This window comes from Piliocolobus tephrosceles, chromosome 6, assembly GCF_002776525.5.
Source record: "Piliocolobus tephrosceles isolate RC106 chromosome 6, ASM277652v3, whole genome shotgun sequence".
NCBI classification, from domain to species: Eukaryota; Metazoa; Chordata; class Mammalia; order Primates; family Cercopithecidae; genus Piliocolobus; species Piliocolobus tephrosceles.
The window spans coordinates 37,853,450-37,880,358 of record NC_045439.1 but is presented as its reverse complement, the minus strand read 5'-3'; the positions used below and the strand labels follow the sequence as shown (position 1 = coordinate 37,880,358).

The 26,909-nt window shown below is 46.5% G+C and overlaps 1 long non-coding RNA gene across 1 annotated transcript; it reads right to left on the bottom strand.

Moving 5' to 3' along the window:
• Positions 1–14,351: 14,351 nt before the first annotated feature.
• Positions 14,352–19,062, bottom strand: LOC111520091. The gene is made up of 2 exons (XR_002724557.2): positions 18,533–19,062; positions 14,352–15,227 (listed from the first exon to the last, which is right to left on the bottom strand). It is a non-coding gene; the product is annotated as an uncharacterized LOC111520091 (long non-coding RNA).
• Between the last annotated feature and the right edge of the window lie 7,847 nt (positions 19,063–26,909).

Below are 26,909 nucleotides of genomic sequence, written 5' to 3'. Positions count from 1 at the left end.
TATCTATTTGCTGCCAGTGAATCTCCCACCTGCTATGTCATGCTAGCATTTGATCACATTGGATTCATATGTACTCATTTGCTGCTCCAACCCCAACCCTTACTCCTGAGTCTTTACCACTCAACTATCAATGTGTCCACTCATCCTCTGGGCCATCTTGTGCCCTCTTACCCTCCATCTCCTGGGCCAGAAGCTTGGCAGTTTTCTGGATGTGACTCCTAATGGAAATCCATGACAAAAATGCCCAGATTCTCAACCAGCGAGACAAACTCCTCTTCTCAGCCTCTTCTGCCAGTGTCCCCCACTCCTATTTCTCTCTCCGGAGAGCCCTAAGCCCTGCCATGTTGTTTCTGTCCTTTCAGCCCCTTTTTCCCCCTACTTACATAATGCACCAAGGGTAAGCATCTTCCTGCCCAGATATATCTGCCCTTCCACATACTCCCATGTGACTCTTTGACCTCTGTTGCTGGAATCTCTTGAGTTAGAAAACCAGAGATGTTTCCATGACTTTTAAGGCTTTTGTTGGCAAGGCAGCAAGGAGAATGGAGTAAGGGGCCAAGCTCAGGCTTTCTGCCTTGCCCCAGGGGGCAATGCCATGGGAAGGTGACCTCCTCACAGGCCTGGGGGCTATCCCAGTGGGATGACGCGATTGGGTACTCTATCTCAGGCTCCTCTGTTGCTCTGCCCTTCAGGCAAGATATTGAGTTTTAACTTAAAAGACAGGGATCAAGCTTCATCCCATGATTTATGGTCTAGGCCAGGGTTTCCAAAACTGTATAAAAAGTTATTCCTGGCCAAGTTCCCTATTAGTCATATGTGTGAAGTGGAAACATCACTTTGTCAGAAATATACTTCCCCCAACCCATCCCAAACTGTGTCTATAATCAGGCTCTGGAGGGAAGACACTAGTATTAGAGCTGGTATTGGGAGAAGAACTCAAGGGAAGAATGCTTTACTAATAGGACTGTATGGCCCTTGCAGTGGTGATTACACGAAACACATATGGAAAGGGATCCTGAGGTAGCCAAAAGAATGATGAAAACTTTACATAGGTACTGCCCCTAGAGGTGCTTTTCCACAAATGGATAGATTATGAATGTTTTAGCTTTCTTATTTAAGTGACCTTACTCCATCAGCATCCATCCACTCTCTTCTGGTACCCATGCCCCTGTTTCATCTTGGGGAATCCCACACTATGCCCTGCTCTCAGTCCATGAGATTTCAGTGCAGCCAACTTTGCCCCCAACTCAGGGTGAAGCATAGGACCCAGGCCTAAGCCAATCAGAGCATTAGATTCTCTTGGGCATAGTGATTGGTTTAGGAATGGACATCTGATCAATCAGAGCCAATGAGATACCTTAAGGTCTTCCTTAGGACTTCTGGGAAGGGGACTCACTCTTTCCCCCTTGAATCTGAAATCTGAGAGGTATAGAGCTGGAATTGCTGTCATTTTTCTGTCACATGAAACCCAACTCTGAAGCCAGCATAGCAGAGAGTAGAGCTGAGAGATGGAGAGTAATCAAATCCTGATAACACATTATTTTATCCCTGAATCAATTTATATCTGATGCTGGCCCTAACTCTGGATCATTTTGTTGCATGGGCCATTGGATTTCCCCTTTGCTAAAGCAGTTTGAGATGATTTTCTGTCCCTGGCAACCAAAGATCCCTAGATTACAGTTGTTGTTTAAAAATACATTCAAAAATGTAAATGGAACTAAGAGAAAGGAGACAGGGCCAGTAATAGATCTGTACTTTGCAAACACAGTCTATTGCTCAGGGACACAGACAGAGGCACATCACATACTTAAATGTGAGGAGAGCAGTACCAGGAGGTCCTCAGACAAGAAGAGGGTGAACCCCAGGCAGGAAATTCCACCAGCAAACATCACATCTTTGGAAATGAAATTATTAAACAACCAGACCATTTCTATTGAGTTTAGTTTTTGTTACACCTCACTTGATATGCTTAACATAGTAATAAGTATTACTGCTATAGTGAAACTCCCTTATTTATATCATCACAATTTCTGTTTCCCTATTATTTACTCCCTTTTCCTATGAAATAATAAAAATATTTACTCATCATCAAATTACTTTCTCTAATTTAATCTGCTTTTCCCCCATTGTATTATAAAAGTTCTCCAGAGAAATAGAACCAATAGGATCTCTCTATATATAGATAGATTAGATACATATGTAGATGCGGACAAAAGTGATGTCTGCCTCTTTCAGGGTTGGCCTTTTAAAGCAACTCAGCAACCTTCCAGCTCTCTCTTCCATGATGACAGCAATCTTGAAGTCACGTTGTTTCAGATGGCGTAACCACTGAGATGCAGGGATTTATTTGCCGCAGCAGCGTAACCTGTCCCATTCTGACTAAGGTAGATGAATCTAGAGAGATGTAGCTATAGATGAGATAGAGAGAGATGGATTTAAGGGAACAGACGCATGTGATAGGGGTGGAGGGAGGCGGCAAATCTGAAATTTTGCAGGTTGGCAAGTCAGGTGGACTGGAGAGCAAGTAAGAGTTGATGCTTCGGCCTTGAGTCCAAAGGCTGGAAATTCAGGCAGAATTTCTGAAATTCAGGCAGAATTTCTTCTTCAGGAAACCTCAGCCTTTGCTCTTAAGGTCTTCAACTGATTAATGAAGTCCACACCTATTTTGGCAGTTTCTCTGCTACACTTAAAGTCAGCTGATTGTAAATCTTGACTTTATTGTAAATCATATCTAAAAAATACCTTCACAGAAACATCTAGACTAGTATTTGACCAAATAACTGGGTACCATAGCCTAGTCAAGTTGACATATAAAATTAACCATTACATACAGTTCGAGCCAATATTCCCCCATGCTCCTCCGTATACTAGTGAGGGTTCAGCAAGTTGACATATAAAATTAACCATTACATACAGTTCGAGCCAATATTCCCCCATGCTCCTCCGTATACTAGTGAGGGTTCAGCTTTGGATTCCCAGGCCAATACAAAGGTAGACACTGCAAATAATGAACACTTGACAAAGCTCTGTTAGTTCCCAGATGGAAGAAAATTCATGATGATTGCTCAATTCAGTCTGGATAGAATGCTTTACTATTTCTGTTGTGGTTAAAGTATGTAAGTCAGCTCTTATTTATTATATCTCCTTTGGTTTACTTTTCACTGTTTGTGGAATTCTTGTCCCAGCTACCATGCCAGAAAAACACTTACACCCTGGCCCATGGACCCCCAAAAGCTGCGCATGTATCCACAGTCCTAATTGAAGGCAGACCAGCGTTAAGTAAGGTAACTCCAGCAGGAGAAAGCATTTTCCCCATTGTGAGGCCTGTGGGAGATCCTCATCTGTGGCAGATGTAAAGAAGCATTTCCCTGGCCTGGGTCTTCTGGGAAACAAGTGATTACCAATCCTTGTGCTGTCCACGAAAGGGCCTCACCCCTGCCTGCTGAAGGTCTGGGAAAGATCTGCTTCCATGAGTAACCCGGGTACTCACTTTTCTTCTCCCCAGTTACCTGCTAAAGGCTCCATCTTGACATCAAGCCTGGGGTCACCCTGCAGGATACTTCCTCAAAGCAGCCACATTCCTGGGGGCATCTGTGCAAGGAGGGGATGGTGGGTTGGCAAATCAGCAAGTCCTGTCAGTCCTCAGCACCACTCTGTCCACAGCCTCATGAGAGTTTTGTCTGAGGACCTTCATTAGGCTTCAGGGCCTGTGGCTGATGACTCCAGGTCAAAGCCCAGGATGATACCTGCTCATCGAAAACCACATGTTCCACTCCACTTCCCGGCCTCCCCTACAGTTAGGTGGAGGCCATATGACTAGATCCTGGCCAAAGGGATGTGGACAGAGTCATGTCAGCCACTTTCAAGGCTAACCCTTAAAAGCATCGCAGCTGCCCTCCAGTTCTGTCCCTGATGACAGCAATCTTGAAGCCACATTTCAGGTGGCACAACCATTGAGACGTGGGGATCTATTTGTCACTACAGCAGTAGCCATTCCCATTCTGACTAAGGTAGAGCATAGAGGGATTATGATCCATGGCTCCCCTCTGCCCCCCGAGTCATCTCACAGATGGCAGGCTGTTCTCCTGCACGCCCAGGCATGCTGACCAGTGACATCTCTCCCAGTCTCTGGTGAAATGACCTCAGACACCTGCTGTGCTGAAGGTGACAGGTCAGGGGCAGCATCTGCATGTCTGAAGCAGCTCAGGATCTTCTCTGTGCCCAAATCCCCAAGAAAAGGCTAAAACTGGTAAAGTAATTGAACCAAGATGGGTTTTCTCGAAAGACTTTTTACAGCTTTGAGCTCATTATGGAAAGAAAGAGGATTTCAAGACCTAAACAGTGCTGGATTCTTTCTATTTTAGTTGAAGTTGAAAATAAGATATCTTTGCTAGAGTTCAGAAAGAGTCTTATCTGTTGAAAACTCATGCAACTTAAAGTTCTTTCATCATGGACAGCCTACTGGCCTGCCACGTGGCATGACCCGTGAATGTGGGTGGGACTGCTTGGTGTTTTCAGACTGTTGGAAACAGTGGCCTGTTGATCTCAGAGAGAGCCAAATTAAGCTGATTTCACTATTTATAATCTCTCCGGAAATAAGCAAAGAAGAGAAGTCTAATTGCAAACAGACTGAACTTTACATAGGAAATATGTAGGCCCCCTGAGGCACCTAGAAAGTGTCTAAAGCCCTGACTGCCTCCCTGCCTCCCCTGCTTCCCTCTCCAGAGCACGTAGGCCGCATCTAGAGAGGCCTGAAGCTGCAGAATGGCCTTGGACTGGCCAAACCAGCCCAGCCAGCCCCTTGGGCCTAGGGGCAGGGACTTTTGGATGAGAAACAGGAAGACATTTGCCCACAGCTTGAACCATGGCTTTGGGAAGACTCTTTGTTCTCTCGCCCCCATTATTTTGGGTTTTCTGGTCTTTATTCCATGCTTGTCAAATTCCAGGCATGGAAGGCTTTCAAACACACTAGCAAACCCGCCACTTGCACACACACACACACACACACACACACACTCCCCACCCCCATTGCATTCCCATCACAATCCCATTTGCAGCAGAGCCCTGGGATTTGTAACCATGTGGGGCCCAGTAAGAGCTTTGTAACATTTCACATGGCCCCTGGCCTTCTGTAACAACTCCAGAGCTAAAGCCCCAGCCAGAACCCTGGGCCTTGCTGGCAGCTGTACTGCCGGGTCACTGTGGGAGATGAGACAAGGACCTGCGACCTGCTGTGCCTCAGTTTCCCTGCCTGTCAGTTTGGACAACCATGACTGCAGCTAATTCTGAATTGTCTGCCTGCTGGTGGGACCAGGCCCTGGTAGGGGGGCTCAGATTTATGGCACGGAAGTCCCAGAATGAGTCAAAGAAGAGAGAGACCAAAAGAGATCAGGAGCCAAGTGCCCAGAATGGCAGCCAGAGAAGATTAGACACGCTGCCGAGAGAACCGTCCCGATGACTTCATTGAGGGCTCTTGCTCATAAACGGCCACTATGTTATTTGTAACTTCCACAGACCAGGCCGATCCTTCCTTGTGACGGGAAGTTTGGGATTGGAACTGTCCGTGGGCCCTGCTGTTGCTGAGGTCGCCCTGGGAGCTGGGGTTCTTCCAAAGGAAATCAGCATGGGGCTCCAGGGCTTGGCGGAACAGTGGACAGATGGACAGTTTTTGAGTGAGAAAGTCATGGTTAGGAGTCAGAGAAGAGTGGCAAGTGCCCCCACTCCCCCCCCCCCCATCTCCACCCCGACTGCAGCTCAGCTGGTGGGACTAAGTCTTTCTTTATGGGCATTTCTGTTGAAAAGTCCTTCCTCCCTTACATTTGCTTCTTGGTCTCATGGAGAGGAGAGGGCACTAGGCCAGGGTGACAGATGTGGAAAAAGCCCAGAACTGCTGCCACAGTTCCCATCCCTGGGAGCCCCCAGTCCCCAGCCATGCCGAGCAATGGCTTTTCCTCTCATATCCTGACCCCTCACATTCTCTGTCTCATTGCACAGCCCTTGCCCTCCTGGCCACTTGCTACTTTTAATCCTCCTCTCATGTGGAGAGCAGCCCTGGCAGGTCCATCCACCCTCGTCTTCCACTGGAGCACTTCAGGCAACAATGGAAAAACTTAAGTTTGCCAGCAAAGTGGTCGAAGGCCAGAACTTGTGCATTTGAAGATAGAGACACAAATATCTCATTTCAGTACTGAAGACCCTTTCTTTCTTATCACTGCCAGCTCTCAACCACCCATGCATCTCCTGCTCATCTCTGCTGGAAATGCTACTAGCCAAGATGAGCCAAGCCAAGCAGCTGTTTGTGGGCTCACAGACCCTCCAAGGATAAGAGTCTCTTCTGTGACTACCAGATTGCACCTTGATGCCAGCCAGTTCCTGGTGTCTGCTGCTGCCTCCCCGCCCAAGATGGTAGCCTGGGGAGATATAGCCCAAATGCTTGATCCAGTCTCTTTCCAGTCCAGCTCTGTTGGCAAAATGAAACTGCCTGCCAAGGGAAAGCCAGTTTGAACTGTCCAAAGGGCACCCATGATAACTGGGCAAACCATCCATCCTGGGTTGGTCCGTGTGTTTTGACACTTATACTAGGTGGGCCAGTTGAGGAAGGAGATAGGAGGAAGAAGTCCAAGGCAAGTGTCAGATTTTTGGACAAGCCATTGCTGGCAATGTCTTTTTTTGGAAAATATTGCACAGGAACTTACAGTGAAAAAGAAGCTTTCAAAGCCCTCCATAAAGTAACCCTATCCTACCACCTCTCAAGTCTGCTCTACCATGCCCTCCCCCGATGTGAATTCACCTTGGCCAGATATACAAACCCACCCCGTATCCTCCTCCGTCCCTGCTCTTTGTCCTTGCTCATTCCATTCCTTTGCTTGAAATATCTGTCTAGACTGTGCCCATCTTCTTAGTGGTCCAGCTTCAACTCTGCTCTCTCCCCCAACACCCCACCCCGACAAACCTCTGGGTAGCCTGGAGTTGGCATTCCCTCTCCTGTGCTCACTGCATTTTTTGCCTACCATAGACAGTTTAATTATTGAAAACCACCTTATATGTTCTGTTTCAGATGTGTTGGCTTTAATGAATCTGTGTGTCCCCTAACCTTGTCTCGGAATTCGTTATATGCCCCAAGGATGCCTCCACAGTGCTCTGAACACTGTAGGGCCTTAGGAAATATTGATGGCTTTGATTGGTTATCCAAAATAAAAAATGTAAGTGATCAAAAAGATGCATAAGCAGGAAGAACTATAGAAATGTTCAGCAAAAACTGCGAGAGTGGTTCCAGGTGCTCCCTTCTTGGGGTCAGTGGTATAATGGGTTTTCCTTTCCAGACAGTCCCCTGATAGTCCTAGAATCCCACAGAGACCCATGGAAGGTGGTGTTGGGGGGACAGTGTCCAGCAGGCAAACAAGACCATAAATGCAAAGCCAGAGAAGCTAAACAATGTTCGCTTTACAACTCCAGGTGATGAGAATGGTATTTATAGACTCAGTGACATGTTTGAAGCTGTGAGTCCCAGAGGCTAATATTTTAAGCTGGATATCCTGAGACCCAGACGTTCTGTTTTTGTTCTCCTCCCCATCCTTCCCTCCTGTAACCCCTGGAACTTTCCATGCAATTTGGACAAAAGCATGAAACCCCTATTGTTTCTCAATCCTTACTGGTGCTAGGGAAGGATTTAAGAACTGCTTCATGGAAGGGTGATTTGTAATGAGTGGAAAACATTCTGAGGCCTTAAAATGACATTTGCCATTACACCGAAACTTCCATCAGAGAATTTCAAAATTCTAGGCAGAGACAAGGGCCTTTCTGCAGTCAGAGAACTCCAATGGCAAAGGGGCTGGGGGTTGGAAGAGTGAGGCCTTATTTATAGATGAACCCATTTTGGCCAGAGGTTCTGGATTGTCTAGGTCCACCTATTTAAGAACTTTCTTTCTCTTAGGTCCATTTTTACATTGGATAATAATTCCTGAGGCAAATCTATAAACAAATGGTGGGAACCTAAAACATTGCTATTTATATAGCACAGAATAAAATGGGGAAATCAGTGTTTGTCTTCAAAGCAACCTAGAAAGTACTAGCCAAAGAACAAATTGCAAACAGCTACACAAGCATCAGGGAAATCCCATCGATCATAAGAGATGGAAAATAACCATGAGATCATCGCACTCATCTCCGCCGGGGCCTGGACATCCAGGATGCAGCTTCACGGTGTCCCTTCGGAGGGTGTTACAGACATTACCTTTCTCTTGCTGTGCCCTGTGAATCGTGCTCCCAATTAGTCTCCAGTACATCCCCTGAAGACAGGCAGCAACCACAGAACACAGTACCTCGTGCATGGGAATGAAGTCCAGAACATTCTCTACTAGGTGCGTTTTTTGCTGTTTGTAAACAACTCTAGATGTTCATCCATCGTTCATTCAACTGTGCTGACTGGTTTCATGCACTAGCCAGACCTGGTCAAACTTAAACATGCACAAAATCCTGTAGTCACTTTAGGCCCAAGTCCAACATTTAGAAGCTATCAACACAGGAAAAAAGTTGTACCTGTTTTCATGCTGAGAAAAGCAGATAGCTAATCTGTACCAGGAAAACAAACAAGAATCATGATCTGAAAATAATTTGGAAGTTTTTGTCTTCACCAAGGGAAGCATAAATAGTAAAACACATACACGTAAGACATGCATGTACACACATATATACATGCAAACACATACACACACATATTGTATGCACACATATACATGCACACGCACACACTGTACACACAAATATATATGTGCATACACATGCACACATACACATACTGTACTTACACATATGTACATGCACACACATACACACATGTACACATACTATGAACACATGTGTATACTGCACACATGTATACATGCACATGCATACATATACTGTACACACACGTATACACACATATATACATGTACACACATACATGCACATATACATGTATTGTATGCACACATATGTACATGCACACACACACGTACTGTATTCACACATAATATATGTGCACACACATACTGTAACACACATCTATACATGCACACACATACACACATACACATACTGTACACACACATATATACAGCCACACACAGATGTACATGTACACATACTGTGTGCACACATATATACATCCCCTCACCTATACACATACATACACATACTGTACACAGGTATATGCACACATACATATATATACATGCATACACACATACTACACACACATATACACGATACTGTACACACACGTATATACATATGCACATGTACTGTACATGCACACAAATACATATGTACATGTACACACATGTGCACATGCATACACATGCTATATACACATATATGCACACATTTACATATGTACATACATATACACACGTTTTTTCCTCCTAATTACAAAAATAAATGCAGAAAAACATTATACACGTCAGATTAAGGTAAATCCTGGGGGACTCCAGAGATGGAGACAATTCCACAGACACTGTGCCTTTGCCTTGGGCCTTCAGAGCTCCGAGAGGGTTAGCCCAGGCATTGTTCTCTCATCCTATTTCTAATGGTCTTTATCTTCTCCCTGCTCCTCCAGCCCAGCCACCTGATACTTTATTGTGTTCCTTCCAGAATTTTTCTATGAATAGTCACCTATATTCATTTTCTATGAATAGTCACCTGTATTCTAATGTATCATACATATTACATGTTTCATTATGTATCATATATAAATGAAAAGGTATATAGAAGTCTTTTTAGATATACTTAATGAATATATATTTGTATATTTTAATTAAAATTTTACATAACATAATGTTATGAATTTTTAAATTTATATCCTAAGGTAACATATTAGTTGTAGAAAGTCAGAAAATGTGTATGAGCAAAAGAAAAAGTGAAAATCATGCATATTCTCAGCATTCAGAAATGGTACTTTCATTTGCTGTGTGCCCCCCTCACTTATTTAAATATACACCCCTAAGTATAAAATGGGAAGTCCCATTACACAGGAGTATGTGTGTAATGGGGTATGTGTTCCATAAGTAGGCCAGGGGTATCACCAATGAGCGTCTTAAACCACTGTTCCCTCTTTCCCTTGTAAGGCATCCCATGCTGTGGTTTCCCAGCCACAGACCCACTTCTCCCTGTGGAAGGGGACACTACCTGGATGATGAGCCACTGCTCAGCCTTGGGGGTCCATGCTAACTCTCTTGAGTTGCTAGAGGCTTTATGGAAAGATTTCTAAATTTTAAAATCTTCCTTTACAGTGCCAAGGCAGGTGGTCTGATAATGGGACTTTACCATAAGCCATAGTTCAGAAAAGACAGTCGATAGCCTAATAAAATTTCCCCTCAGATAGGAAGGGAAAGTAGACAGCTCTGCCCAGCCAGGAGGAGAAGCAGAGGAGGGAGAGGACAAACATAGCAGGTAGACAAGCAAGGCCTTTCCTGCCTCCCTTTCTTGGGATCATATCTCAGGGACTAGGGTGTCAGTAACAAACAGAGGGAATTGGGGAGGAGTCTAAAACAATCTGGGTTAGGGCCCTGCTTTTCTGAGACATAGTTTGAGGAGAATCCAAGTCTCCTGAACTTCTGTGGCACAGATCCAACATGGTGCCACAGGATGGTTTAGGAATGACAGAGGGAAGTGACTCAGTGTCCAGGCAAATGGGGGTGAGACAGCCCTCTTATTCTCACAGCTTGCTTAGGCATCTAGGATATGCCTGATTCCTTTATGGCCCCCAGTACAGTAACGCAGAGTGCTAAGAGAATGCCTGGGGTTGAAGAGGCTAGAGTTCTTCTCAACCTTCCATTCGAAGTCAAAGGAGAAGAAATATAGCCAATACCCTCACTTTCTAATGCTGTTCAATTCCATTCGACGGAGTTCCCACCTGCCTTGAGGAATAAACTCTCTTTCAAGTTTAATTCATTCTATTCCAGTGTGATACACACATTATACACGTCAGATTAAGGTAAATCCTGGGGGACTCCAGAGATGGGGACAATTCCACAGACACTGTGCCTTTGCCTTGGGCCTTCAGAGCTCCGAGAGGGTTAGCCCAGGCATTGTTCTCTCATCCTATTTCTAATGGTCTTTATCTTCTCCCTGCTCCTCCAGCCCAGCCACATCCTCTTCTCAACCCTCCATCTCCACCTGCTTCATTCAGCCTCTCTTCCATCCCCTGCTTCTGTGAGTCTTGGAGTGCTCATGGTAGTAGTCAACCTAGCGCAGATAGGGCCGGGACTTAAGACTGTGGTCAGAAAGTCAGAAAAATGGAAGTAGAATGATAATTGGGGTGGAAAATGAATAATAATACCTACTATCATTATTACTATTGTTTCACTTATAATGATTCTTACTATGTGCAGGCACTGGTTTAAGCATTTTACATGTATAGTATGAGCTCATACACTTGTTTTAACTCATATAATTAACTCGACTCAAAAGCATGAGTTCATACTGCATGTGTTACAGCCTATGAGGTAAGTGCAACTATGATCCCACTTTAGAGATGAGGAAACCTAGGCACAGAGAAGTTAAAGTGACTTGTCCTGGGTCACTTAGCTGGTACATGGAAGGTAGAACCCCACCACAGCAAGCTGGCTGTAGACCCTCATAGTAAGCCATAGTTGGGGACACCAAACAAGCTAGACCAAGGCAAGTGGCTGCATTTGGTTTGGGAATGCAAGCTGACCCACAGAGGTCCCACAGAATCAGAAACAATCCGTAATAACTTTTAGGAGACTTGCTAGAAGGCAGGGAGTTTAGAGTGTCTGTGGCTCCTGCTTTGTAACTCTGGAAACTGAAGCCGGAGAGTTAGGGCTACGTGACATGCCTGCAGTTGCAAGAGGTAGCTGCAAGAGAGTGGAATTTGCATCTGCACTGCACACTAGGTGGGGCAGAGCCAACATTCAGGAAGGTGTACATGTCTACACCTGCACAGACTTTTTTCTGGAGGAGGCAGTTGTGGCGAGCCCCCTGCTAGGAATCCAGCCAGGGAAGGCATCCTTTGTCTCGCTCTGGTGGCTTTCAAGCAAAGAGCCCAGTGTGTTTTGCAGGCGTCCATTCATGCGCTTAGTGCCTGAGCTGCACTGACTGGATGACGGGCGTCCCCGCCCAGCAGCCAGGGACTGTGTCTCCACATGCAGGCAGGGCCAGCGTGAGGTCAGGATTAACCAGAGACGCTGTGCTCTGCGGGGCCTGCTGAAGTGACTGGTCCTTGGAAGCACAAAGCATGGAGCTCCCACAGCCAAAGACCCCAGAGGTTCATCACGAGGGGCCTGTGACGGGAGCCCGCTATGCTCCTCCCTGTCACAGATGAGGAAACTGAGGTTCAAAATTAAAGCTGGAAAATGATTTCTGGAACCTCAAATCAAGCCTTCTGGACCCTATTCCAGGTCTATCTTCCCAAATACCATGCTGTTTTGGGTACCTATGCCATTTAAAATATCAAGCAGAATGGGGACTTCTTGAGCCTAAATCAGGTTCACCCTGGGGAACAAGTTCAGAGGACCCCATCAGTATCCAGGGCAGAGTATTCATTTGCCCAGTGATGGATGCATTTGGGCTCTGCTTGGAGGCGGGAGAGAATCCTTGCGCACCTTGCAATTGCACTGCTGCTCCGGCCCCAGCCTCTTCACATTGGGCATAACATTTTCATACATGCTCCCTCCAGTATGTAGTGTCTCTTCTCTTCCAAGCCCTTCTCCTTTCCATGCCCCCTGAAAACCCATCTCCTGTAATGAAACCACAACTATCTTCCTGGAAGGAAAATTACACCACCTCACCCTTTTGCCCTTTTGCTCCTCCTTGGTTCTAAACCTTGTAGTTCTCAACTCAGGGTATCTTGTGAATCCTCGTGTCCTTTATTCTTGGGCATGGCTTCAGCATGGGTGTCCTCCCCCCTATATACTGTCTTACGTGTTGAGTTGTGTTTGTGGTTATTTTGCCCAAGGGAAGACACCATCCATAGAGTAAGGTACTGACATCATTCCAGTGGCTTCTGGATCTAGCTAGAGCCATGATGGTGTCAGTCCCCATGCCACAGCCAGGTCCTCTTGGGTAGGTGTTACTGCTGTAGGGTAGTACCTTGGGTAGGCCTCTTTGCAGGGCCCCATTGCAGGCTGATAAGATGCCATCTGGGTACATAGAAGACGTCTGCAGACTGGCCTTTTTCCCAGCTCTTCCGGCTATATTCATCCCCCTGCCCAAATGCTCCACCTCCACCTCCACAGTGCCATGAATATTGGCTCCTTTTCCCACGCCAGGCTCCGTGCTAAGCACTCGCCATGCTTTATCTCGTTAACCTGCACTACAACTTTAAGAGGTGGATATTTTTATTCACATTTTACAGATAAGGAAAATGAGACTCAGAGAGATAAAATAACTTGCCCAAGGTTACACAGCTAATAAATGGTGGGGCCTGGATTTGAACCACCACATTCTTAACCACTGAGCTCCATTGCCTCATTCGGTCCATGTCGGCTGGTCCGTGGCCCATCCTCAGAGATGCCTGTTTTTGCAGTGAGCACCCCTCAAACCTTCAACAACACCCTTACCTCCTCGGTTTACCCTTGTGAGCCCTGAGCCAAATCTGAACCTGTTGAGCTTGATCAAAGAATGGATTGTTATTTGAAAGAGAAAACAAAAGATGAGGATGACTCATTTTACACTCTTCTTTGAGCCACTATTTATTGAGAGCCTTCTGTGTCTCTAGCACTGTTCTAGGTCCCACATGAAATAAAAACCCCTGCCCTCACAGAGATTACAGTCTAGTGAATTAATAGCATGCCTAGTGCTGACAAGCTCTAAGAAGAAAGGCCCATCCAGAAGGAGGAGTGAGCACTCTGGGAAGTAGGCGGGTGGCTGCCTCCCTGCCCTGGCAGCTGAGGGATGACCTGAGGCCTCAGTTTTTCATGGAGTTGGGTTTTGTTCCAAGGCAGAGAGTGCTGGTGAGGCTGTGAGGGTTTGGGGGCACAGAGGTCTCCAAGCCTTCTCATTTCTGCTGGTGGTGATGTGGAGCCCTAAGTCCAGGCAGAGGCAGTCCATCTGGAGCTCCAGCTGCTGTTGCGTGAAATGGCCTTGTTGAACATGATAGTGTATACAGATTATCTCCAATTATCAGTGAGTGAAGGAGCCCTTTACAAAATTTTAATTATTTCCCCTGCCCAAATGCTCCAGGTCCACCTCCACCTTCACAGAATCATAACCAGATTTCCTCTTCTGACCCACGTCTTCCCTTCTCCCTCTTCCCTACCCCTGCCCCCACCCCCCTCAAATTGGTTTGGCCTAAGGCCATGCAGAGTAATTTACCTAAACCCAACAAATATAATTAGAAAAGTAAATACGTTAGCCAAAAGAGTCTTATACTGTATTTCAAAATCAAATATAAGTAATGTAAGTACACGATAGGAGGTGCAAAGTCTTCCCAATCATCAAGTCCTTTGCATCTGTCATCATCTTAAACTAACCCTCACTGCAAACTTGGGATCTGGCTTTATCATCCCCATTTTGTAAGTTTAAACAAACAAACAAAAACCCAAGGCTTTAAAAAGGTAAAGTAACGTTACCAATGTTACATAAATGTCAAGGTTGAGTTTTTAACCAAAGTATGTCTGACCCCCAAGTCTGTGGTAGTTCTGTCCCCATCTAGTCCCAGGGTAGCCATTTATGCAGAAAAAGTAACCTTGGGCAAACTATTTTACCTTCCAGTGTCTCAGTTTCCCATCTGTAAAATGGGCTCAATGCTGATACCTAACTTTCCCCTCAACCTCAGTTCTGTTCCGGCAATCACATGAACTGGTGTCTAGGAAAGGCCACAGAACTTTCAGGTACCGTGAAAATATAGTATTAATCCTACCCTTGAATTTAGAAGTGATTATGGCTTTTCTACCATTTACCCTTGTTGGTGTCCAGTGGTAGAGTTCAGTTTAGCATATCTGGTTTATTTTTCACATTCTTGTTCTGAGGGTAACCTCTGGCTGCTGACTGTAAAATCTGTGTTGCTCTCTTCTTAGGAATTAGCATCTCCTGTTCCACAGCTGTACTTCAGCTGTACCTCAGGCCCCTGATTGCCAAGTTGTAGGTGTTTTATAACGTTCTTTCTTCTGGAATCATACAAGGGAGTAGTCCATATATACTTCTTTCCAGTAGTGAGCTGGTAAGTGTTTAACAGCTGGCTTTCCAATTGTGAATCTGATGTGAATGTTGGTTAGTAATTACATCTACAATAATAAGTAAGATAAAAGTGAAACAATGAAGACACATTTCAGAACTTCGCTGCTTTTTTTCCATATGAGCCACTTTTTTGCTGAATCAGGTAGTAGTTTTCAAAAACTAGAAAAATATTACCTCAATATATTATGATTCACAATGTCACTACTACAGACACGGCACACTTTTACATCTAATCTTACTGTATTAACATTTTCTCTATCACTGCCTTAAGTCGAGATAATCAACACAACAATAAATCAAGCCCTGAATATAGAGTGTGCCAATTTCTGTGGTGTAAATATTGTCACCATGGCCAATTTCAAGCTACCAATGTGATGTTACTAACTGTGGAACTGGGAAGAGAGTGGAGAGTCAGAGAGGGGTGAAGTTGAAGTAGGATCTTATAAGAAATGACAAATGAACAAGAAAGAGTATACCACGCTATAGTCTTCCTGCCACATGTGTAATAGACATAACTCAAGCACATAGATGACAGTAAAGTGTAGTTTAAAAAAATTAGGATCTGATCTGTTGTTAGGATTTATTATCTTTTTAAAATATAATTAATTATATATTTGTATCATTTAATTTTTAACAATGGCTGCGTTCAACAACCAGCTTGCAAAATTCCTGAAAATTTACCAATCAGCTTTCCCAAGCCAATGCAAGCTTCAGCACACCACTGTCCCGTTCCTCTTCCCGTTAACCCAGATGGGTCCCATGCTATCTGATGGCCACACCCTTTGTTAAATAGCTCCAGTTAGTCCTGATCCACACAAATCAAGAGAACATTAGTCAGTGCTCAGCTTCTCCAAATAAACAACGTCAACAGCTTCAGTCCAGTGGAGTGACTTAATGATCTGTTTCCTTCAATAAACTGTGATTTCTGAACTCAGTTCAGATACCTGAGCTTCGCAGTAAGCTGAGAGTGAGGCCTGGAGGCGTTCATAATGTAATATACTAAGTTTAAACTTGGCAACTGGATGACATTGTGAGAAATGGCTTTTTTTAGGCTGATTTTGGGAGTTTGGGGTGTTTTTTTAAGAGTTAAGCCAAGGCAAAAAAACAACCCTTGCAACACATCACTTCACAGCGGGTCAGCCTGGGAGAGGCTATTCTGGGATATTCAAGCTAAAGAACCTCTTTTTAAACTCCAGGCAAACTAGAATCAGGATGCAGGGTTTTTATTTCTGTCTGTCATGGATTTACTGTGTAATCTCGGTCCAGTTTGTTCCCTGGGTGGGTCTCAGTTTACCTTCTGGAGAAGTCAAGTCAACTGCCTTTACCTAGGGCATTATTCGATTTTTGAATTGTAGAGACTGAAAAAAGATAGTTGCTAGGATTTATCAGAGGGTGTGGAGTGTCTACTTGAGGTGTTCCTACTCAATGGAGAGTCAGAGAGGGCTGAAGCTGAAGTAGGGTCTTATAAGAAATGACAAATGAACAAGATGTAACAGAGAGGAGGAAGAAGAGGAATAGGAAGGTGAAGGAGGAGTGAGGGCCTCCAAGCAACGTACCATGAAAATGTCAGGCAAGTGGCTAAACTGCATCCAGTGTTCACTTTGCTAAGATGGAGAGTGAAGCATAAGATGATTTAGTTACAGAAGAAAAGGCAGGCAAGATGGAGCAGGCAAGTGCTTTTTGTCTGGGTTTGACAAGAGAGTTTCCTGGGTAGGGAAGGAATGTGATCAAAGTTATGATTCTAAGACCTGCCTGGAAGATGACCAGGGAATGGGCAAACTTGGAAGCAAAACCAGCCTCCCAAACACCCATGTAATATGGTGCCCCGGGCCACTGTATAAATAACCTCCCTCCTGTTCATCAGTAGGCTTTGTAGTTCTCAGCGTCTCTCCTCTGTAGAAAGTGTGAGCCGCACTTTGCATGAAGAAGCATTAGAAGGGATCACTGCATACTTCTTTAATTGTCAAGAATGCATACTTGCCATGCATATGAATGATACAGTAGACTTTGGGGACTGGAAAGTGGAGCAGATTGGGAGGGGGCTGAGGGATAAAAGACTACATCTTGGGCACCGTGTACGCTGCTTGGGTGATGGGAGCACCAAAATCCCAGAAATCACCACTGAAGAACTTAATCCATGTAACCAAAAACCACTCGTACCCCACAAACTATTGACATTAAAAAAAAGAATTCCCACCGTGCCTTAAACTTATGTCATCTCACTTTTTTTTGTCAGCAGCCTAGAGGGAAGGGGACACAATCCCAATTTTAACACCAGAGCAACTGAAACCTACAGATATTAAATGACTTGCTCCAGATGACGACTGAGACTCAAACCCATCGCCTGGCCACAAGTCTTGTGCCCTATATACACCAATCTGTCTCCAGTAAACCTAACTAGCTAGTCAATTTTTCCCATCCATGGGCCAGACACCTTTTGAAATAACAAACCATCTGATGTCTAGAAAAACTGAAAGGCCAGTTCCAGTTGTCAGACACACCAAGCTCGAGAAAGTCTCTCCCAAAAGTTCTCTGGAAAGCCCAGGGATTCTGAATTCCAAAGCCAGCCAAATTTGAATTTCCTCTACAAAGAGATAGTCCCTCCTGGTTTAGAACATAATCTTCCTCATTAGGCTGGTTCCATGTTTTGTAATAACTTTTGCTTACACCACAAAATTGTCATAGATTATGAAAACACAAAGGCCTTGGAAAAAAGGCCCAGAGCCCCCTGGAAGTCATTATTTCTTCCTTTAGCAATTGCTGAGTTAAGCACCGTAAATATGGTTCCCATCCTGCTCCCCTTCCCCCGCCCTCCCTGGCCCCCACGATCTGCTGGACATATGTTCAGAAGAAAGCGGGGATGTGGGGGTGGAAGAAGATTCGCATGTCGTGAATCTTGAGCACTGAAAAGAAAAAGTGGGGAGAGGGCGGGGAGTTTGCAGCCCTGGAAATGGAATCTCTGAAGGATTTATTGCCTTTGAGTATCTCACAAGGCTTTTTTTTTTTTTAATAAAAATCTGTAGCTTATGTTTTTTTTTTTTTTTTTTTTTTTTTTTTTTTTTTTTTGTATAGAGCAGTAAACAAGAGCTCTGAAAGGGGAAGGAAGCCAGGAGAAAGCCAGCTCCATTAGTCACGCAGCAGCATATCCTGTCACAAAGGACCCCAGTTGAGTAATCGCCCAAAATATGCCTGTTATTTTTTTTCTGTCAGAAAAAAAAATGGGGCCTGCCAAAATGTACTGTAAAAAAAAAAAAAAAAAAAAACTGGTGTCTTAGGCCCAGAGAGGGAAAAGAAAATAAAGAAGAAACAGTCATAACTTCACAGTGCTCTTCAAACCCTCTCCCCAGCTTACCTGGAAAAGAAAAAGCCTTCAGACTCTTCACAGCGACAGAGCCTGCCAGACTTGAAGAAAGAAAGCTACAGCCTTGGGATGGTCCAGGTCTCAGAGTCTTCATAGCTACTTGGTGCCAAGAGCTTAAAAAGAAGAGGGGTGGTCGGGGAGAGTGGAAGGAGGACAGCACGGGGGGAGAGAAAAAATAAACAGAAAGGGACACAGGATATTGAACGAGTCCTTTGACAAGCTGTAAATGGGTGAGGCATTGCTCACAGGGAGCCCGCAGGAGCCCACACCAGTTCCATGAGTATTGCATGAGCCCAGCAGGGGCCAGTGACCTCCAGCCAATGGCCGAGCCTGCTTCGTAAGCTTTTCTGATGGCCTCAGCAAAACCAGTGCTGTCTCAGGCCTCCACCATGCCCTGTGGGTGTTTGGGCCACAGACTGGACAACAAGGACTGTGCAGAAGGACATCAGACTCTGGAGAGGTCTGAAACAAGGGGTAGGGAGAGACAGGCTGGTCAGAGCTGCCTGCAACCTCCTGCGTTCTCCTGGATTGGCTTTCCAAAACCCGGCTGACAGGCTCTTGGTAGGAAAACAGGCCCAGCAAGCAAAGGTGTACTCAAGCCCAGTTCAGTCACTGCCTCTGTCCCATGTTCTTAGTCTCATGGCTCTCAGGACCAGGACACAAGAGACGGTATGTCCAAGCACAGAACACTCTTGGAAAGCCATCATTTCCCTCCTGCTGACATTCTGACCCACTCAAGGGTTGTCCATGGGGAACAGGCTTTCTGCACCCAGTTGACCAAAAAATAACAGAAGCCTTCGCCTTAAGAAAGAGAGCAGGCCAGGCTCAGTGGCTCACGCCTATAATCCCAGTGCTTTGGGAGGCTGAGGCGGGAGAATTGCTTGAGCCCAGGAGTTCAAGACCAGCCTGGGCAACACAATGAGGCCTCGTCTCTACAAAAAACTTAAAAATTAGCCAGGCATGGTCTCAGCTACTCAGGAAGCTGAGGTGGGAGGATTGCTTGAGCCCAGGAGGCTGAGGCTACAGTGAGCCGTGATCATGCCACTGCACTCCAGCCTGGACAATAAAGCAAAAAGATCCTGTCTCAAAAAAGAAGAAAGAGAACAGAGCCCTACAGAGAAGGAAGAAGGCGGGCACACTGTCACTTTTCCTCTCAAGCTCCCTGGATCCCTCCTAGAGGAGAGACCCCCAAACCTGCCTGCACTCTGCAGGAGCCAGCTGGGGGAAGACCCTTTCCAGGGACGCATCCCTGGAGGTGCTCTAATGTTTGGCTGTTTGGCCACTCTGGGCCAAGAAGACTCCTTCCCTAGCCCAGGACCATGAGTCTCCGTGATGACTGCTGCAGAAAGGCCCGATTTTCAGGGCCCTACCTAGCCCTTCAATACCTTTGAGCCGCCCATCTTGTCTGAGCCACAATCCTAAAGCCAGTCCTGAGCTTCAAGACCCATGTTTGCCCTGGCCACTGCTTCCGCTGGGAGAGCTGACTGGCTTCCTGCAGAGAGCTGGCCTGCAAGTTGGAAGGGCATATTCTCCTCCCAGCTTCCTGGCTAAATTGCTGTGGAATTTCAGGTCACTCCAGTGAACTTTCTGTGACTATTTTTTCCTCCCTTCAAGATTTATCAACTATTAATTAGAGCCTCTAGATGCCTGCAATGTGGAGGTTCTGAGAATGCAATACAGAATAATACAAATGCATTTCTTCCTGTGAAGCCTGGACAGCCTTTCTCTTCCCTCTGCACTCCTTTCTTCCTTCCTTCTTTCCTTCCTTCCTTCCTTCCTTCCTTCCTTCCTTCCTTCCTTCCTTCCTTCCTTCCTTCCTTCCTTCCTTCCTTCCCTCTTTCTTGAGTTTCCTGATGCCAGCTCCTCGGATGGTGAGCTAGGGGTGGGAAGGTAGTGGTGGGGGTGATTATAAATATAATAAGAAATAAACCCACACACTGCAAAAACCCTATGTTAATACTATTAATAGTATTTCCAAATTGCTTACAGGTAGAAGACAGTTCCTTAGCAACATGATCATAATGAGAATTCCACAAGGGCATCTGGAATTTACTCTGTCAGACATTCCAGCTTATCAGGAAATGAAAAGGACCAAGACCATCATATAATGTGCAGACTATGCTAATGCCTATCACTAGCGTATATCAGACCCCAGTTACAGGATTGACCCGTGGGACTCCCCTTGTCTCAGCTTTAATCACATAAAGTACCTGAGGCCTGTTGTCCTCCTCGGGGCTCAACGCCTTCTTGCGGCCAGGTCCTTCATATAATTCAAGAGTTGAAATCACTGTCAACATAGCCCTTTGACTAATGTTCCGGGGTGATAGGCCTGGCACGTGAACACATGAGTAATGCTATTATCCCCCAAATCACAGGTGAGTGAGGTCTCTGGAGGTGTCCACCCCCACATGAATTTCCCTTTGCGGTAGCAGTAACATCTGAGTCACTAAGCATGAGGCCACAATTTAGGCTCACCCCCTCCCCTGCCTGTGCCCAAAAGGGGGCTGAAGGCGGGTCTTCATAGCAGAAAAAGCTTCACTTCCTCCGAGCTCCAGACAACACATCTCAGTTGTGTTGGGCCTTACAAGGCTGCGGTCAACAAGCACCCAGGTGATGAGGTCTTTCTCAGCCTGTTGTTCTCTTGTTAGCCCTTTGATGTTTCAAAGCTGACAAGGTCAGCATCTTCCAGGCTGCAGGAAACACGCCTGCCAGGCATACCTTTCAAGCAGCTGATTAATATGTCATGTGGTCTCTGGTCAGAGGAGAGTGTAAGGGCTGTTGAAATGACTCTCTAGCTCAGCTCCCGTGTCTTTGGGAAATACTACCCTATCAACAAGAGGCCTCCAGCTGAAGAGTAAAGACACAGATCTGAAAGGGTAAAGTTGTAGCATCCAACAAACTATTATACATCCTAAATGAAGTGAGAAATGGTAGGCTCTTCACCTGCCAGGGCCTGGGGGGGCCTGTGTCCCAGGACTGCTTAGGAATCGAAGCCTAGCACTGTTTATCCGTGATGCCGATGAGAAGCCTGTGAGACAGGGAGCCTTGCTGGGCCTCCAAAGTCCACTTGCTGGCCTGTTACTTGGCACCATCAGATCTACGCTAGGGATGGTGTAACTAGAGCCTTTGAGCATATGAAAAGTTTGTGGCCTGACAAAGCACTTACTGACCAAGGAAAATCAACTTCAGGTGCAGCAGGAAAGGTCTGGTACCCAGAATGTCTGGGGTTTTGAGACACTGGAAAAGATTGCCTAATAATGTCATGGGCTCCCTTCCCTGGAAATAAGCTGAAAATAGGATAAGTTCCCTCCAATCTTGGATGGGTCAACCTCATCTTGAGGTGAGGAGACGGTTACATCAACCCACGGAGAGGGCCTGTCAGCAACTCTGAGTCTATTAGAGGGTATATTTTCACACGAAGAAAATGTTTTATTCTGGTAAAATATACCTAATGTAAAAGCTACCATTTTAACCATGTTTAAGTGTACAATTCAGTGCAATTTAGTACATTCACATCGTTGAATAAGCTTTGCCATCATCTCTCTCCAGAACTTTTTCATCTTCCCAAACTGAAACTCTGTGCGCATTAAACATTAACTCCTCTATCCCCTCCTCCCAGCCCCTGGCAACTACCATTCTACTTTTCATCTTTATGATTTTGACTACTCTAAGTACCTTGCGTAAGTGGAGTCACGCAGGGTTCTTGTGTGACGGGCTTGTTTCACTTAGCATAATGTCCTCAAGTTTCATCCACGTTGTAGCATGTATCAAAATTTCATTCCTCTTGAAGGCTGAATACTATTCCATTATGTGCACAGGTACATGAGTGTGTGTGCGTGTGCAGGTGCATGTGTGTGCGTGTGTGTGTGCATGTGCAGGTGCATATGTGTGTGCGTGTGTGTGCATGTGCAGCTGCGTGTGTGCGTGTGTGCAGGTGCATGTGTGTGTGTGCAGGTGCGCGTGTGTGTGCGCGTGTATATGTGCAGGTGTGTGTGTGCATGTGCGTGTGTGTGTGCGTGTGCATGTGCGTGTGCAGGTGCGTGTGTGTGTACGTGTGTGTGCGTGTGTGTGTGCATGTAGCACGTTTTGTTCATCCATTCATCTGTGATGGACACTTGGGTTGTTTTCACCTTTTGGCTATTGTGAATAATGCTGCCGTGAACTTGGGGGTACAAATATCTGTCTCTCCTTTCAATTCTATATCCAAAAGTGGAATTGCACAAAGAAAACTTGAAAGACAAAAGCATTGTGCCCTGAGAAGAAGACATGTCTCTGTCCTCACATCATGAACCCATATAAAGAAGAAACACCTAAAAAAAATTGGGCTACAGTAGGACTTGGTAAGAGGGACCAAGGAAGCATGGAAGAAGGAGCTGGTTGGTTCCCAGAGCAACCAGAGAAGGCTTCGCAGAGATGAAATTGGAGCTGGATTCTGATGGGCAAGTAGGAGTTTACCTGGTAGAAAAATAAATAGAGAAGGGCAGGAAAAGAAATATCCCTTTTCAAAAAAGAGGAGACCAAACATTGCATGCACATATCCTTTGACTCGGCAATTGCACTGGCAGGAATTCTGCTGTTATCCTCACACACATATGCTCCAGGCATATGTCTAAGGATCCTCATAGCAGCAATGTCTGCGAGACTTAGTCACTGGGAGTGGCCTGTGGCCCCTCACTAGGACACTGGTGAAATAAACTATGGTACAGCCATACTGTGAATTCCCACACAACCATTAAAAAGAATGAAGGAGGGCCAGGCGCGGTGGCTCATGCCTGTAATCCCAGCACTTTGGGAGGCCGAGGCGGGTGAATCACCTGAGGTCAGGAGTTTGAGACCAGCCTGGCCAACATGATGAAACCCCGTCTCTACTAAAAATACAAATAATTAGCCGTTTATGGTGGCAGGTGCCTGAAGTCCCAACTACTGGGGAGGCTGAGGCAGGAGAATCGCTTGAACCCTGGTGACAGAGATTGCTGTGAGCAGAGATAGCACCATTGTCCTCCAGCCTGGGTGACAAGAGTGAGACTCTGTCTCAAGAAAAAAAAAAAAAAAGAATGGAGATCTCCATGTGCTGATATGACAAGACTTAGAGACTTATTTTTGATTTAAAAAAGAAGATGTCCTTATATGCCCAAGTTATTTCCGAAGGAAAGAACACACAAGAAACTCTTAACAGTCATTACCTTTGAGAGGAGCGACTATAACTTGAGGGGAGAGAAATTAAATTTTCATGTTATGTTTTCTAATGTGTATGTGTTCGTTTAAAAACAAAGTTAACAAAGCTGCCAGGGTGATGAAATTACAGGCAACTTTTATATTCTTTGTGCTTTTTGTAATTTAAAATATTTTTTAAAGAAAAGCAGCTCTTTTTCTGGAATTGTTTAGTCCCAATGGCTCCTAAAGGCAGACAGATGAGATGTTTACAGGGCCGTCCTTTCGGAGATTCTCTTAGAGCTTTGCAAAGATTCCTTTCAAGACAGAATGGTATCCTCAGCTCCTCAACAGAAAAAGTTTGGAGCCAAACAAGAATTAGGCCAAAAGCTTGGGGCCAGGCATGTGTGGTGCTGGGGCAGTGTGGGGGGGAGCTCCCACAATGTCTGTCCAACTGTCCCGGGGCCAGGACCCCTGTACCTCTTCTGCACTTTACCCCTCATGGGGACTACATCTCTGGGGCACAACCCAGCTACACAGGGTTAACCCCTGCGTTTTGCTTCACTGAACATGGCTGAGGAGGAGGGGGTGCGGTGAGAGCAGAGGGGGCTCCATCCCGCCCCAGCTCCAGGCAGCATTAATAAAATGCAGGTGTTTTGTGTATGTATAGCTGCTTGAGGGAGGAGGAAAAAAGAGCCTTGACTGCAGCGAGCGCATAGAAACCAGCCGAGTGAGCCGAGTGCGGTAGAGGAAAATGTGCCTACTAGTAATGAGAAAGCATTTTGCAAAGAGAGCACTGGCTTTAGGGTTAAGAAGAATGCAGCAGTTTCTGGCACAGGCCTACCCTGTAGCTTTTCCTGGGTGTATATGTATGTGTGCGTGTGTGTGTGTATCTGGACACAGGCTCCTATGCATGCATGTGCACACACACACACCCCACCACCACCACCACAGGTTTTTTCCCAGCAACACCTCAGACAACCTAAGTTTGACCTTCACTCGCTTTGACCAGGAGTTGGTTCTGACACTCCCTTCCTTCCCTGCTGACTGCCCTCCATCTTTTCTCTCCTGTCTTCCTCTCTCTGGACTCCATGCCCTGCAACTCCTCCTTTCCCCCATCACTTCCTTCTCTCTTGGGCCTTGGGTTGATGATATCTCCCCTTGGCCAGCCCCTTTTTCTTAATGCCCCTTGGCTCTGCTTTCAAGCAGGCACCTTGTGAGCCTGACTCCCACCCTCCTTTCCAAAGCCCACCTCCCTTGCAGTCAGGAATGGAGCTCAGGCGGTTGGGCAGTCCCTGCTGCTTTAGCTTGATGACGTGGCTCCAGCGCCGTGGAGGTTCAAGGTGAGGGGGGAGTAAAGCACAGGACAAGCCCCCTCCTCCTGGCCACCCCAAGGGCAGGAGAGCAAGGAGGAGGCATCAGAGATGACTGCAAAGTAGGCAGCAGCTCTGAGGGCCACTGGGCCCTGCTAAGTGTCCTCCGTCCCCGCCTCCCCACATCCCCCAGGTAGGTGGGAAGTGACGGCCCCCACCTTCTAGAGGGTGGCCCTCCATTACCTCAAGTTAAAGAAGCCTAAAAGCAAGTGATTTCTGTGACTTATTTAGTTTGTCTCCTTGCTTGAGTCCTGCTGAGGAATGCAATTGTAGGTGAGTTGTTCTGACACTGGAAAGGCTTCAGGAGACCAGGGTGGACCTCTGAGGCCCTGCTTGGCCCCAGGTGGGCCGGGGTCTGAGTGGGAGTCACAAGTGGGGGTGAAGCTCCTCCAGAGGGACATGGGCTCCTGATTCCACGAGGAGGGGGTGGGGAGAGGTGCTGGGGGGCTCAGGAAGGGCCCCTGTCACTGGCTACCAAGCTGATCCTGAGTGTTTGTGTCTGAAACCACCGAGCCAGAACCCATGACAGGCAAAGGCCAGCCCAACAGCGTAGTAAATATGTTCCCCGGAATTTAACACCCCTGAGTCAGAGGGGAGCAGGGGCTGGCAAGAGCCCTCTCCTCCGGCCTGTCTGAAATGGGAGGACCAAGCTCTAGAGGATCAAGTTTTTACTTTCTCAACTCCCATCCTCTACTCCCTACCTGCCTCCCCATTCCCCTGCAAAAACCAGACCAAGCAGGGATGGGCAGGCAGCAGCTCAACCGTCCCCCCACTCATCCACTCAGCCCTGCCCACAGCTCACAGGCCGGCTGGCAGCAGCTGTGTCAGGAGGCAGGACCCACATTCAGAAACTCTGAGGAATCTCCTTGGAGAGTAGTTACTGGGGTTGCTTGTCCCAGACCCTGAATTGGAACACCCTCTCTGACAACTCCAAGACTGGGACTTGTCACTTGTGGGAATAACAGTGGGAACCACCCTGGAAAATCCAGGATGCAGGGTCCCCTTACTAGCACAAAGCAGCCCTGGGGCCCCTGTGTCCCCACACCCAGCCCTTCCTCCCTTCTGGGAGTGGAACGGGGGAGAAAGCCTTGCATCCTCTGTGGCCCCCACCCTCTGAAAGACGTGTGGTGGCCCCAAGGCCTTATTCCCCCCTCCACTCTGTTATGCGGAGCCTATGAGGAGCAGATGTTTCTAATGAAGGGCCCAGGCCAGTGCTCTGGAGGTAACAGGCCCGCGGTAGAGCTCTGGCTTCCATGGAGGGGCCGCAGCCCCCAGACCTCTGAAAGCACAAGCCGCCCAGTGAATGGGACACACACTCTCTTGAATTCTCAGCTCCTTTCAGGAAATTGCCAAGTTAGCCCTTGGCTTTCTCCTTCCCAGTGCCCGCCCCGTTTCCATAGCAACCGCCTCCCCATCCTCCAGAGCCTCTCTCCGGTCCTGCCCGCCCCCTCCTCTCCACCACCCTCCGCGTCTCATCTGTCTGGGTGGGAACCGGGATTAGAGTTCAGCGGGCCGGGATGCTTTTCCCAGGGCCGCTTTGCCTTCGTGATCCCTTTGCGGTAGCCCGGCCCCTGCCCCAGGCTTTTCAAGTTCCCCAGACTTAATAACCAGCCCTGGGCTTCCTCCTCTTCTCTTTCTCTGCCTCCAATAAAGCCGGAGAATTAACCCAGGTTTTAAGTGCCCCGGTTCCAAGCTGAATATCAAAGGGGGTTTCCCCAAGCTGCTTCTGCATTTCAAAGGGGCTGATTTATCACTTTCACTTAAACCGGCACATTTTGGGGAAAGAGTTTTACCCAGAGGTCAAACTCTGGAAAAACAAATGGATCCCCGCTCACCCCCTCCTG